At 42.9% G+C, this 14,334-nt stretch overlaps 1 long non-coding RNA gene across 1 annotated transcript; it reads right to left on the reverse strand.

Moving 5' to 3' along the window:
* Positions 1-1,300: 1,300 nt before the first annotated feature.
* Positions 1,301-14,327, reverse strand: LOC116684516 (uncharacterized). The gene is made up of 3 exons (XR_004330784.1): positions 14,317-14,327; positions 11,286-11,290; positions 1,301-2,190 (listed from the first exon to the last, which is right to left on the reverse strand). It is a non-coding gene; the product is annotated as an uncharacterized LOC116684516 (long non-coding RNA).
* Between the last annotated feature and the right edge of the window lie 7 nt (positions 14,328-14,334).

Below are 14,334 nucleotides of genomic sequence, written 5' to 3' on the forward strand. Positions count from 1 at the left end.
AAAAGTCAACCCCAAGTTTTTGACAACAGATCTCGTGCAGGAAGCCAGAGCTCCCAAACTCACAGCTGGACCATTCTGCATGCCTGGAGTACTGAAAATAATACACTCCGTTTTATTATCATTCAAATTAAGAAATTATCTGCGAGCCACAACATAATATCAGCGATACAGCTTAGCAGGGAGTTTAGTGCAACATTGTCATTTGCTTTTATTGGCAAATAGATTTGCAAATCATCTGCGTAGCAATAAAATGACAGGTTGTGCTTCCCAATAATCGCCCCTAAAGGAAGCATATAAAAGAAAACAAAATAGGGCCAAGAATGGATCCCTGTGGTACCCCACAAGAGAGAGGAGCAACTGACGAGGAGAGGTCACCAATCATAACAGAAAAACTCCTATCTGACAGATAGGAGCTGAACCATTTGAGTGCCGAGCCTTTGATGCCTACACAACTCTCAAGGCGTGAGAGGAGGACTGCATGGTCCACTGTATCAAACGCCGCTGTGAGGTCCAAAAGGACTAAAACAGTAGGATTCCCGGCATCTACAGACAAGACAATGTCATTATGTACCCTCAACAGTGCAGACTCAGTGCAGTGACGTGATCTAAAACCAGATTGAAATTTTTCAAAACACAGTTCAGTTGTAAAAAGACTTGTAACTGTATAAAAACAATTTGTTCTAAAACCTTTGAAAGAAAAGGCAGATGAGAGACTGGTCTAAAGTTGGACAGCACTGTAGGATCAAGATTAGGCTAAAGTAAGACAGGAATTAAAAAGAGTAAGAAGACTCGCCCCAATGGTATTAAAAACCTCCTTCACCATTCTGGCGGGGACAATGTCTAAGGGACAGTTGGTAGGTTTCATGTGTTGTACAACCTCACTAAGAAACATCAGAGAAACTGGCTTAAATTCCTCAAACACGGCTGAGTGAGTAGGATAAGCAGGCAAAAACACCTTAAAATTAACACTGGTGATTTTCCTGACATATGCTACTTTATCAATAAAAAAAACAGAGAAATTTCTCACATGTACTGATTGACACATCTGACGGAGCAGAGGAGCATGGATTTATGACTGAGTTATTAGTATTAAATAACACCCTAGGTTCATGGCAACTGTTAGCGATGACAAAAGAGAGATGCTGCGTCTTCACCACCTTCACAGCATTCTGGTATGTGGCTAGACTGATCCTTAATACACCCAGTGACACGTGTAAATTGTCTTTCTTCCATCTTCGTTCAGCTTGTCTGCAGTGTTGCCTAAGGGCTCTTGTGGTGTCATTTAGCCAGCGGTCCGCCTTCGGTCTAACAGCTTTAGTCCGATAAGGGACAATAGAGTCTAAAATGTCAGTGCTTGTGGAATGGAACTCAGAGAGAATGTTATCTGGGGAAGAGGGAGAGAACAGACCATTCTTTATGTAGAACTGTGAGCCCACAAACACAGATGCAAACTCTCCAGCTGAAGAGGAGGTGATGCAGCGGCGCCTAGAAGCTGAGGAGACAGGCTTAATAGCGGGAGGTGGAACACTGATCTCAAATCTGATGGGGAAGTGATTGGAGATACCAGATTCAGTTATTTCTCCAAGTGAAACTGAAAGCCCTTAGGAGATGATGAGATCCAGGGTGTGGCCTAGATGATGTGTCAGCCCTTCCACACATTGGTTAAGACCAAAGGAGTTCAAAAGGTCTTTTAAATCATTAGCAAGTGGGTTTGAGGGACAACACACATGGATAGTAAAATCCCCACAAACCAGGAGCTTGTCGTGTTTAGGAACAACATCTGCTAAAAACTCAGAAAATTCACAAATAAAATCCTTGTTGAGTTTTGGTGGGCGATAAACAACTGCACACAACACAGTAGAATCCAAATCAGCCATGAACAGCTGAAGTTCAAAACTATTAAAACTAAGTGCAGGTAATAACCTGCATCTGAACTTGTCTCTGAAGAAAGTGGCCAGCCCACCACCTCAACCTGACGCTCTGGGGGAGTTGAGGAAAGAACAGCTGGGGGGGAGGAGCTCCGAGAAGGCGCTGTCATCACCTGGTTTCAGCCAGGTTTCCGTCAACAACAGAAAGTCTAGGTCATTGGTCGTAAAAAAGTCATTCAATATAAAAGTCTTATTTGTGAGAGATCTAGTGTTGATCAGCGACATGCGAATTGGGCGCCTTTCAGTCTGTTGGGAAGCACAACTGAGCCGAGCCAATGAATGGCTCATGCGATCTGAAAAATACATACTGTACGTGTCCATTGATCTCCGTTTCTATAGCAACAGACAGAGTGAGTGAGTTAGTAAAGCTCTATGATGAAGCGAGCTAAGTAAAACCAGAAACATCATTCACAGCATGTCTGTGTTTACGTTGGGCTGATGCATTACCTGATACATAATCATTGAAAAAGCGGTTTATCAACAAGTCAACCATTTCTTGTCACTGAACAACAGTTTTGATACCTTTCAGTCTGGTTTCCGACCACACCACAGCACTGAGACGGCTCTTGTCAAAGTATTTAATGACATCCACCTTAACACAGATAGTATCTAAATTTCAGTCTCAGTATTACTAGATCTTAGTGCTGCATTTGACACGGTCGACCATGACATACTACTAGACTGATTGGAAAACTGGGCTGGACTTTCTGGCTCAGTACTAAACTGGTTTGAATCCTACTTACAGAACAGGGATTACTTTGTGTCAATAGGTAATTATACATCTGAGCATAAAAATATGACGTGAGGAGTTTCCCAAGGCTCCGTTCTGGGGCCTCTTGTGTTTAACATCTACATGCTTCCACTGGCTTAGATTATGGAGAACAACAAAATAAATTACAATAGTTATGCGTACGACACACAAATTTACATAACCTTATCGCCAAGGGACTATATTCCAATACAAAAACTGACTAAGTGTATTGAACAAATTAACGACTGGATGTGCCAGAACTTTCTGAAATTAAATGAAGGAAAAACTGAGGTGGTTGTTTTTGGAGTAAACGAGGAATGATTAAAATTCTGCGCTCAGCTTCAAACAACAATGTTAAAAACAACAGACAAAGCCAGAAATCTTGGTGTAGTCATGGACTCAGACCTGAATTTTAACAGCCACATTAAGACAATTACAAAGTCAGCCTACTATCACCTAAAGAAGTTAAAGGGTTAAAGGACTTATGTGTCAACAGGATTTGGAAAAACTTGTCCATGCTTTCATCTTCAGTAGACTTGACTACTGTAACGTGGTCTTTACAGGTCTCTCTAAAAAATGGAGTGGTTCACATCCCTCCAGTCCTCACTAAGACCAAGAGACTGGATCACATACATCTCTCAGTTCTTTTAAATCAAGGCAGAAGACCTTTCTTTTTGATGTTGCCTTTCTTTAAACGGTTGTTCATTTCTTTAATGTGTAATTTCTTATACTGCACTGTAACTTTTATTCTTGTGTTTTATCTGTTTTTATTTTTTAACTGTTTTTGTGTAAAGCACTTTGAATTGCCTTGTTGCTGAAATGTGCTCTACAGATAAAGCTGCCTTGCATTACCATGACTACGCTCTTTGTGTGTTAATAAAGTTGGGATTGATATCTCTGTGGGGCGTTTGTATTGCCGGCCTTGAGCCAGGCGGTAACAAGCGGGGGGGCGTCTGGGATTGGTAGTGCTGGAAACTTGGAAATGGAACATTTTCTTTGAGTGTTTCACACATTTTTACTGGATCTAGTATCTGAAGGGTTCTCAGCCTCTCCATCTCAAGGGATTGGTTCTCACTCGGTTTCTTAATTATAAAAAAAAATAATCCAGAAAAACACAATGAGAAGAAAATATATTGAATCTGTTAAATTAAACTGGTTGAAATGTACATTACGATAAACTTGACTGCTCATTATATGAAAGGCACCGATGAGATTATCCACTCTGATTTTCCCGGCCTTTATTTATCCGTGTTGCCCCCCCGACCACTATCAGAGAGCCGCAGTTTAATTGACTACCGGTTTTTCTTTGAGGAATTACGGTATAATATATAAATCCTAAAAGAGAAGCCCTCTGTGTGCATTCATTAATATTGAGATTAGATTTCTGGGACTCTTCAGTCTGGAGCACCCTCTTTCCTTCACTCACCTCCTCCTCCCTGACACCTTTCCTCTTGCCCTCCTTCTTCTTCTTCTCCTCCGTCTCCTTGTGTTTCTGCATGTACTCTGTGATAAGGTCCAGGTCCAGGTTGTCTTGTGGCTCCCATGTGTTATCCTCACTGGGAAGGTGAGTGCAGACAGAAGAACATCTCCTCACACTTTGTTTTTAGACAATCCATTCTCACGCTGATTATCAGTCCTATTATTCCTTTTTTCTATTGCCATCTTGAAATGACCTTAATTTGTGGGTCTGCAACGTAGTGTCAAAATACCAAACCTTCAACTCTGAGGGCATGATACCATGCTGACACTTATTTGCAATATGTAAATATATTATATATCTCAGGACCAAGAACACCAAGCATTAATATTCTAGACTCATACTTACTCTGAGAACCCCTTCCATTTCAGCAGAAACTCTACTCTTCCCTTCACCACTCTGCGGTCCAAAACCTTCTCCACCACATACTCCTTTTCTTCCTCTTCCACCTCCTCCTCCTCCTTGCCCTTCTTTCCTGCTCTGGTCGCCAGCTTGCCGTCTGCTGAAGGTGCCTTTAGTAGACCCAAGGAGGCGGGGGGGACATGCAGAGATAATGATACAAGGGTTAGAAGAACTAATGGGAGGTGTGAGTGAAGTCGGGGGACGTCTGGTCACCCTACTCTAGGGTGCTAGTTAGTGTCTGTTAGCTTACAGGGCTCTAGGGTGCTAGTTAGTGTCTGTTAGCTTACAGGGCTCTAGGGCGTGAGTAATATTTTTCCTCTAGGTCGCATCTGCTGCCTCTCCATAAACAAAGCAACGTTGTTTATATCGATATGGTTTAATTTAGCGTTACATGACCCATTTCTTCTGTAAAGCTGTGCCTTTGTTTGTCTCTCACTCTTAGTCTCCGCGCAGCCCCCCCCCCCCATTCACTAACACAGGCTCCCCAGCAACAGAGACAGAGCGGCGACTGCACCGATGTCAAGCTTCTGACATTTGTCCACAGTTTTAATTATTATTAACACAGCTGTATGTTGTTAAGCATGAGGGACAAACCTGTCTTCGTAGAGGGACAGCGTGTGAGACGGACGAAACCTGCTGGACCCATTCCTAAGGAGTCAGTCGTCACTCTCTGAGTACGTCCATCACCCCCCCCATCCATTCCTAATGAGTCAGCCGTCTCTCTGTGAGTACGTCCATCGCCCCCCTCCCATTCATTCCTAATGAGTCAGCCGTCTCTGTGAGTAGCATCCATTGCATACCCCGCCCCCCCCCTCCCTAGCTCTCTTTATCAGTTATTATTGAAAACAAGTGAGTCATTTTTTTTAAATATATCCTCGGCTATTTCAGATAATTTTCATTTCCATGTGTTAGAGCTGTATGTATGTACAACATATAACTTCAACATAAGAAGAATGTAGCATAATATGGATGTGAAAGCAGTTATAAATACCCTATGTGACAATAAAATTAGTTTTAGTTAAAATCAACAAATTATCATGATCACAATATTGATCAAAATAATCATGATAGGCCTAATCATTTTGGCCATAATCGTGCAGCCCTACATATAATACGGAAAGTAACGAGGAGGTGAAGCTAGCCTCGCTCTTAGCCTCGCTCTGGACCAGGCTAGTCGCAAAGAATTAATCACCATGGTAACTTGGCTGGGTTTAATTTAACCTGGTTTGGTGCAACCAAGTCAAAGCTTAATTCATCCAGGATAACTTGAATATCCCGGCTCATTCCCCTATATGGTTTCGTGCAACAGGCCCCTGAAGGGGGAAAACCCAGAAGGCACAAAACACCGGATCAACATCAAATGAACAAAGGTGCGTTCAAAGCCTCGTGCTGCTGGGCCATTGTCTATCATTATGAAACGGAACAGCCTCTCCAGTCTGATTGGTTCTCTGCAGTTCAACCATTCATTTTACTGGAACATTATTCATCCTCTTAGTACTCATAATACTGAAGAAGAAAATGAGAAAATGATGCCTCTTCCCTACCTGTAGGCGCTCCTAAACCTTCACCGCCCGTCCTTTCCTGGCTTATTAATATTCCTGTAGTCCGGAAGTGTCCCCAGATGTAAAGAATTCATCCAGGTTGGGAGTATTGTCCTGTAGAGTCCGTGCTAACTAGCTGCTAACTTCATGTGCCGACCTCGTTCCGTCTCCTCGCCCTGCACCGTGTTGCTGGGTATGTTTGTATTCTTCATGTTGCTGCCTACACAAGCAAACTATCCCCGCCTTTTTCTGTTTAGTTTTCACCCCGGGACAGCCCCCGACGTCCAGCAAGCGCTCCCACTGTGTAGTGCCAATACGCTGCGTCATCTCTCTGAGCGGCCATCTTAGAAACAGCTCTCATTGGCTATCAACACGCCAATCAGGCCAGTTGTAGCCAATCACGTTCCCTTTCCAAGGGTTCATAGCGTGATAGGAACATCCAATGGGAGCCTAAGCCCCGCCTCCCAGAGCAAGCAGGCTCACACATGTGATTTATGAAAACAAAGCTGTTCAGCAGTGAGTTTTCTTTTTCTTCATGTCAACTTTATTGCAAAAATAGTATACAGAACACTAATGACATACAAAAGTATATAATACAAAATAATAAACATAATACAATACAATTTTGCCAGGCGAAGGCCGTTACAAAGATAAGGAAGAATTTAATTTAATTGCCTTCAGAATCAGAATCAGAATCAGAAATACTTTATTGATCCCTGAAGGGAAACTCTGTGTTGCAGTTGCACAGATAGTATAAATATCAGAGTAGAAATACAAACAAAGAAATATAAGGAGTGTGGACATGTACGGTATTTACATAGTTAAAAGAATGTTACTATACATTATTTGCATAATTAACATAATTTAGGAATTGCAATGGTGAAAAGTAAAATAATAATAATAATAATAATAATTGTAGCAGTTGAGTATTGCACACATGTCAGGCCAGTGTTATTGCACAAAACAGATAATACAGATAATATTGTCCAGTTTCAACCTCTCTGAGTGTCTTAGAGCGAGGAGTTATAAAGTTTGATGGCCACAGGCAGGAATGACTTCCTGTGGCGCTCTGTGGTGCATTTTGGGAGAATGAGTCTATCACTGAAAGTGCTCCTGTGATTGAGCAGCAAGCCATGGAGTGGGTGCAAGACATTGTCCAAGATGGCATGTAGTTTGGACAGCGTCCTCCTCTCTGACACCACCAACAGAGAGTCCAGATCCACCCCCACGACGTCACTGGCCTTGCGGATCAGTTTGTTGAGTCTGTTGGCGTCCGTTACCCTCAGCCTGCTGCCCCAGCATGCAACAGCAAAGAGGATAGCACTGGCCACCACAGACTCATAAAACATCCTCAGCATCGTCCTGCAGATGTTAAAGGACCTCATCCTTCTCAGAAAATAGAGACGGCTTTGGCCCTTCCTGTAGAGGGCTTGAGTGTTCTTGGCCCAGTCCAGTTTGTCTAAGTGCACTCCCAGGTATTTGTAGTCCTCCACAATGTCCACACTGACCCCCTGGATGGAAACAGGGCTCACTGCTGCCTTGGCTCTCCTTAGATCATCCACCAGCTCCTTGGTCTTTGCCACGTTGAGCTGTAGATGGTTCTTCTCACTCCATGTGACAAAGTCCCCCACCACAGCTCTGTACTCAGCCTCATCTGCAGAGTCATCAGAAAACTTCTGAAGATGGCAGGACTCTGTGTGGTAGTTGAAGTCTGTGGTGTAGATGGGGAAGAGGAAGGGAGAGAGGACAGTCCCCTGCGGGGCCCCGGCTTTGCTGACCACTCTGTCTGACACACAGTGTTGCAGGCGCACATACTGTGGTCTGCCAGTCAGGTAGTCAACAATCCAGGACACGAGGGGGGGATCCACCTGCATCGCCGTCAGCTTCTCACCCAGCAGGGCCGGCCGGATGGTGTTGAAAGCACTGGAGAAGTAAAAAACATGACCCTCACCGTGCTTGCCGGCCTGTCCAGGTGGGCGTAGATGCGGTTGAGCAGGAAGATGATGGCGTCCTCAACTCCCAACCGGGGCTGGTAGGCGAACTGGAGGGGGTCCAGGAGAGGTCTCACCATGGGCCGCAGCTGTTCCAGAACCAGTCTCTCCAGGGTCTTCATAATGTGGGAGGTCAGTGCCACGGGTCTGTAGTCCTTGGAGTCACTGGGACGTGGCGTCTTTGGCACAGGAACAAGGCAAGATGTCTTCCACAGCACGGGGACCCTTTGGAGACTAAGGCTCAGGTTGAAGACATGGTGAAGGACTCCACATAGCTGAGAGGCACAGGCTTTGAGCACCCCAGGATGGATACCATCAAGGCCTGCAGCTTTATTAGAGTGGAGTCTGGTCAGCTGTCTTCTCACCTGGTCAGCAGTGGGGCACACAGAGGTTACAGGTGGGGGAGGGGGAGGGGGTCAGGCTGGAGAGAGGTGTTAACCGGAGGGCTAGAGGAGGGGGAGGGGGAGGTAGGGCTCTCCCAGGAGGAGGGCAAGGGACAGTGAGGGGGGAGGGGGAAGTAATGGGGTTGGAGGTGAGACAGCAGTTGTGTTAATGGGGGGATGGGCAGGAGCAGGAGCATCAAATCTGTTAAAGAACAGATTGAGTTTGTTGGCCCTGTCCAAGCTGCCATCAACTCCTCTGCTGCCAGTTGGTCTGAAGCCAGTGATGGTTCTCATGCCGCTCCAGACCTCCCTCATGCTGTTCTGCTGGAGTTTACGCTCCAGCTTCCTCCTGTACTTCTCCTTAGCCTCCCTGATCTTCACCTTCAGGTCCCCCTGAATGGCCCTCACCTCCTCCCTATTCCCAGCTCTGAAAACCCTCCTCTTAGTATTCAGGATGTCCTTGATGTCCTTTGTTACCCACGGTTTGTTGTTTGGGTAACACTGAACAGTCCTTGCTGGGACAGTGCAGTCCACACAGAAGTTTATGTAATCTGAGATACACTCAGTCAGCCCATCTATGTCCTCTCCATGTGGCTCACAGAGTGCTTCTGTCACCTCAAAACATCCCTGAAGTGTCTCATAGGCCTCCCCCGACCATCTCCTCACTGTCCTTGAGGTCACAGGTTGCCTTTTCACCAGAGGCACATAGCAGGGGTTGATCTGAACCAGGTTGTGGTCGGATCTGCCTAGTGGGGGGAGGGGGGAAGAGCTGTATGCGTCAATCCTGCGTTATCCTGACTCCTCCTGACTGGTCCAGAGTTCCTCCTGTTCCTCTTTAATGTGTGGGGGGGTCTGGGTCCTCCTTGTCCAGACTGGAGCTCCAACCCTGCTGCTCAGGGGGAACCTCTGCTTTAACCACCGACAGCTGCTGGACGTCTGAGGAGAAGAATCAAATACATGCACATTAGTGTTTTATGGCACATTAGTAAAGTGCCAAAAACCAACATGAAAAAACAGCAAGAGTGTCTTGTTTTGTTTCCAAGTCCCAGATGGAGTCCAGAGTCTTGGTATTTTAATTCCAAAAGACAAAGGAATTTTATCAGGATGCATAGTATCCTAATCCATGTAATAACTGGCCTTTAATAATAAAAATCTCCCAACCACACATAGGTTATTAGTCTGGCTATGGCCGGGTAAACTCAAACTATCCATTAAAGACAATTTTTAATATATCAAAGTTCTTAGAGCAAGACGTTTTTAGGAATTGAAGAATGTTTACCATTGAAATAAACCACTTATTGTACCTCCTTTTTATACAGACCTTTATTTTGAAGGCTATTCACCAAGCTGCAGCAAAACCGGATGTTACTCTTTGAGCAATATGGCGACTAACGTGAGTGAAAACATTGGAGTCGGTTTGTTGTGCTGAGAAAGTGTGTGAGCTCCAACAGATGTGGTCCATCAGAGCCCGTGTGTGTCCGGATAAACCTGTCTCATGGACGTTGTGCTGCTCACCTTCTTTCTGAATGTTTTACCTCGGACTCATCTCCCGGAAGCTACAAAGCTAACGACGCTAGCTTAGCATGCTAGCTGCTTAGCAACAGTTTGAAGGAAAACAAACAGCGTTTTTGACGGAGGAAAAGTTTCTGTCATCGTGTGAAAATGTCTAAAGTCCAAATGCTGAGAGGGCTGGTGGAGCAGCGGCTAACTGCGGCTGCTGAAGAGATATTTGGGCTGGTTGAAAGAACGATAGCAGAGTACGAGGAGGAACTGTGTCGTTCTAAAGAGGAGCACGAGCGCCAACGGAAACGACTGGACGCTGTTTTCAGCCCTCAGCTCCGGTGTTTCGGTTTAACTGGTTTTTAAGTTAACTGGTGATAGAGGCAGATGTGGTGTAGGCGTGGTCTCTCAGGACCCATTCCCGACTAACCAGGAAATAAACATTATCGCTTTCCTTCTATTTCACATTTATTTGTCGGTGTCTTGTGAAACTTTACGATAAAAACGAGTTGCTGAGCATTAATTCCTGCCCCGACAGACATTTATGCAAACACTTGCCGTTGTCGTTACGAAATATCAACCGTTGTCTGGCGACTGTGTCTCTTACTGCACGTCACGGTACACCCCGATCGACTTGTGACTATAACACTTCACCGTTAAAGCACTGTTTCTGAAATGTAAGCAAACTGGTGTATTATATAGGCATACTGTTGGAATAATAAAAGTGTCGATGTATGTTAGCGGGGTACGTTTCATGTTATCTGTTATTTATTTGACCCTATCACTTCTATGTTTCGAAATGGGATTTTTTCATATACTGACTCAACTCAACTTCAGATATCTTTCATAGCATGATGTATGTAATATTTAAGGCATAGTGAAGTTTTGGATATTTTAAATTACACTATCTGGAATGTTTTTGTAATTATGGATATCTAAACTTAAAATAACTATTAACAATTGGATTGTACATATCTGAAATTGCATTGTTTCCTAACTATAATGTTGCAACTATTCAGACATTCATAAGATTGACTTTCTACAACCAACACTTGCTCGAACTCCGGCACTTCAAGTCAATTCTACAATATGTGCCAGACATCCAGAGCAATAAAAAATACGTTTCTCTCCGACCCACTGTGCTATATGCAATATGCGTTTCAATAAGCGAGAGGTATCATTTGTATCTGGATGAATGAGTAGGCATTCTGCACATTAAGGAACGTGATTGTAAGGTTGCAACTTAACATAACCCATCGTAGCCTACATAAATATAATTACATCTAGCCTATAAATGCCTATGTATCACAACTTAATCTGAGCGGATGCACATGTTGCCACATCTGCATTCAGCTGGGTGTAAACCTCATATGTAGCTTACGTTTTACTTACAGGCTGTATTGAAATGTAACAGATATCAATACACGTAATCCATGTTGTAGTAGGCCTACTGTTATTGAATTAACTTGTGATGCCGTTGCAAGAACGAAGACCACAACGTAGGTAGCTGCAGTGATGCCTGTTGAAATACTGCAAACGTCAATAAATCGTCAAAATGTTCATGCTGTCATTATTTGTGTCATAATTGTGTTTAAAGTGTTGGTAATGACGTTTATTTAAACCTTCTGAAGTGTTTGCTGACTCTGCAGATGGAACACAAATAAAGACCGCTGAAATAAGCAGAACAGCGCTCAGTGCGCTCCGATTAACTTGTGTCACAACAAGTACTACCATCGGTCATAGGCTCATATCGATTCATTTACACTTACAAATACCTAATATTTAACATGGGCAACACAACAGCTGTGTTGTAGAAAATAAAACCAAAGTTTCCACACGTCAACATGGTGCACAAATTCAAACTCAATATGCAATGTAAGATCTAGGTTGTGTTAAAGGAAATACATTGACTCAATGCTGTGACTTAAGGAAAGAACACTTTGCTGTCTCTCTTCAGCTGTTCCTACGAAAGTTTAAACAATTTTCAATGGTTTGGTTCATGTGACAACTTCAAACTTGGAACTTGAATTAATTAAAAGCAAAAAATTAAGCGTAATGAAAAACTATTTGTCCTGGACAGTACTATATTACAGTAGAATTTCTTAAGATTAATCTGTACACAATTTCATCCCAATGAAACACAAGTGTAATTAATTTTGTGGATGCACAGGTGTAGCAACTAAAATCAGGGGTGAGGGGTACACTATAAAGATCAGTGCTGCATGTCAGTAATTTGCAAGTATTTATTTAATTTTAGCACGTGATGTATAAAAATACAGAAATTATTAATACATTTTATTTAAATTGATAATATCATGAGGGCCCTAATAATATAGAATGTAAAAAAGGGTCTGGTGTAATAAGCAAATGCTTCAACTTTTTCGATCAGTATTAACAAGTTATGATGACACTGCATGAAGTGACACTTTGTGTATTTTTTTTGTAACCATTTATGTAAGTGATGTGTATTTGTGATTTATTGAAATAAACTAAAGGACACCAAATTGTGTTTCCTTAAGTCACAGCATTGAGTCAATGTATTTCCTTTAACACGACCTAGATCTTACATTGCATATTGAGTTTGAATTTGTGCACCATGTTGACGTGTGGAAACTTTGGTTTTATTTTCTACAACACAGCTGTTGTGTTGCCCATGTTAAATATTAGGTATTTGTAAGTGTAAATGAATCGATATGAGCCTATGACCGATGGTAGTACTTGTTGTGACACAAGTTAATCGGAGCGCACTGAGCGCTGTTCTGCTTATTTCAGCGGTCTTTATTTGTGTTCCATCTGCAGAGTCAGCAAACACTTCAGAAGGTTTAAATAAACGTCATTACCAACACTTTAAACACAATTATGACACAAATAATGACAGCATGAACATTTTGACGATTTATTGACGTTTGCAGTATTTCAAACAGGCATCACTGCAGCTACCTACGTAATCATTTCTGCGGAGTTTCTCATGGCACGCCTACACCACATCTGCCTCTATCACCAGTTAACTTAAAAACCAGTTAAACCGAAACACCGGCTGCACAGAGCAGGTTGGTACCTTTACTTCTTCTCTCCGTTCACCCTCCGGTTACACTGACATCAGACCGGGATGGGTCAACTTCCAGGACCCCTGTCATTCTGGTTCATCACACCATGTTATTAACAAAGTTAATTAGCCTCCATGATGCTAATGTGCAGACAGGTCAGCCGAAGCCAGTTCAGGGCTCCAGACTAACTGTTTCACTAGGACCACTACAGACTCTAACTGAGATGTTGGACAGGGACAATTTAAGGATGCACAGCTTAAATCTACACAAGCACTATTTGTTTTTATGTTGAAAATAGTTTTATAATTATATTATCAACTGTGCCAATGTGCCGTTTGCTTATGGCCAGACAATGCAAGCTATATGTATTTTATATTTTATAGAAGAAGCAGTCACATCCAGGGGCGTAGCACAAGATCCTGGGCCCTAGTCCTGATGGGCTCCCATGCTCCTCAATTCCCCCCCAATATAAATAACCGGGCCTTGGTACACATATCTATAGGCCTAGATGTTTATAGGTAATAACTATTAACTAATGCTAGGTAGTAGGAGTAGGCTGATTTGTCTACACACATTTTAAGCCTCCTTTCTCAACATTAGACTTCTTTACTGTGGTTACTAGGCCTACTACATTAGTTTTCTCTGAACCTTTACTTGCCAACCTGTGTGCTATGGTGTCTCTGATCATCATTAATTTATCCGGCCGTAGTCCTGGGTCCTCTGGCAAAAACTGGTCCGCATTGCTCGGCCTACTTTCCAGTTCCTTCTCTCATTTCCACACTGCGCTCAGCAACACTCACGCTCTCTTCACTCCCATCCTCCTCAGATCTCATCTTTCTTTATGAAGGATACATTTGATATTAAGCTATTATATTTAATTGTAACCTGATATAACACACTAAGATGTTTTAGTTAAAACCTTTAAATCAAAATGGCTAAACATGGTTTACTTTAATTTTGATACAAGTCCACCGGGTCAAATCCAAAGAGGATGGTCTGTTGCGTCTCCACCCCCCCCCCCGGTGTCACAGCCCTGTGTTTCAATGTTAAGATCTACTTCTACTAAATCTGACATAGCTAATGTTTACATGTATCTATCAATGATCTACCAAGCTACACATGACACTGATTAGCCTTTTCTTGCTAAGTAGAGACATAGCCTAAAATTAGGCATGTTTCAAACTAGGCTATTATAATGGTGTTTTGAATGGAAACAGAGGTTAGTGTTGTTTACATGTATAAGTTATTTGATACTGTATATTCTGCTCTTTCAACGTGTTGTCAGTCTGTTTTTACCGGTCGGAGATATTCAAG

The sequence above is a fragment of the Etheostoma spectabile genome, unplaced genomic scaffold (genome assembly GCF_008692095.1).
Source record: "Etheostoma spectabile isolate EspeVRDwgs_2016 unplaced genomic scaffold, UIUC_Espe_1.0 scaffold00019302, whole genome shotgun sequence".
Classification (NCBI taxonomy): domain Eukaryota; kingdom Metazoa; phylum Chordata; class Actinopteri; order Perciformes; family Percidae; genus Etheostoma; species Etheostoma spectabile.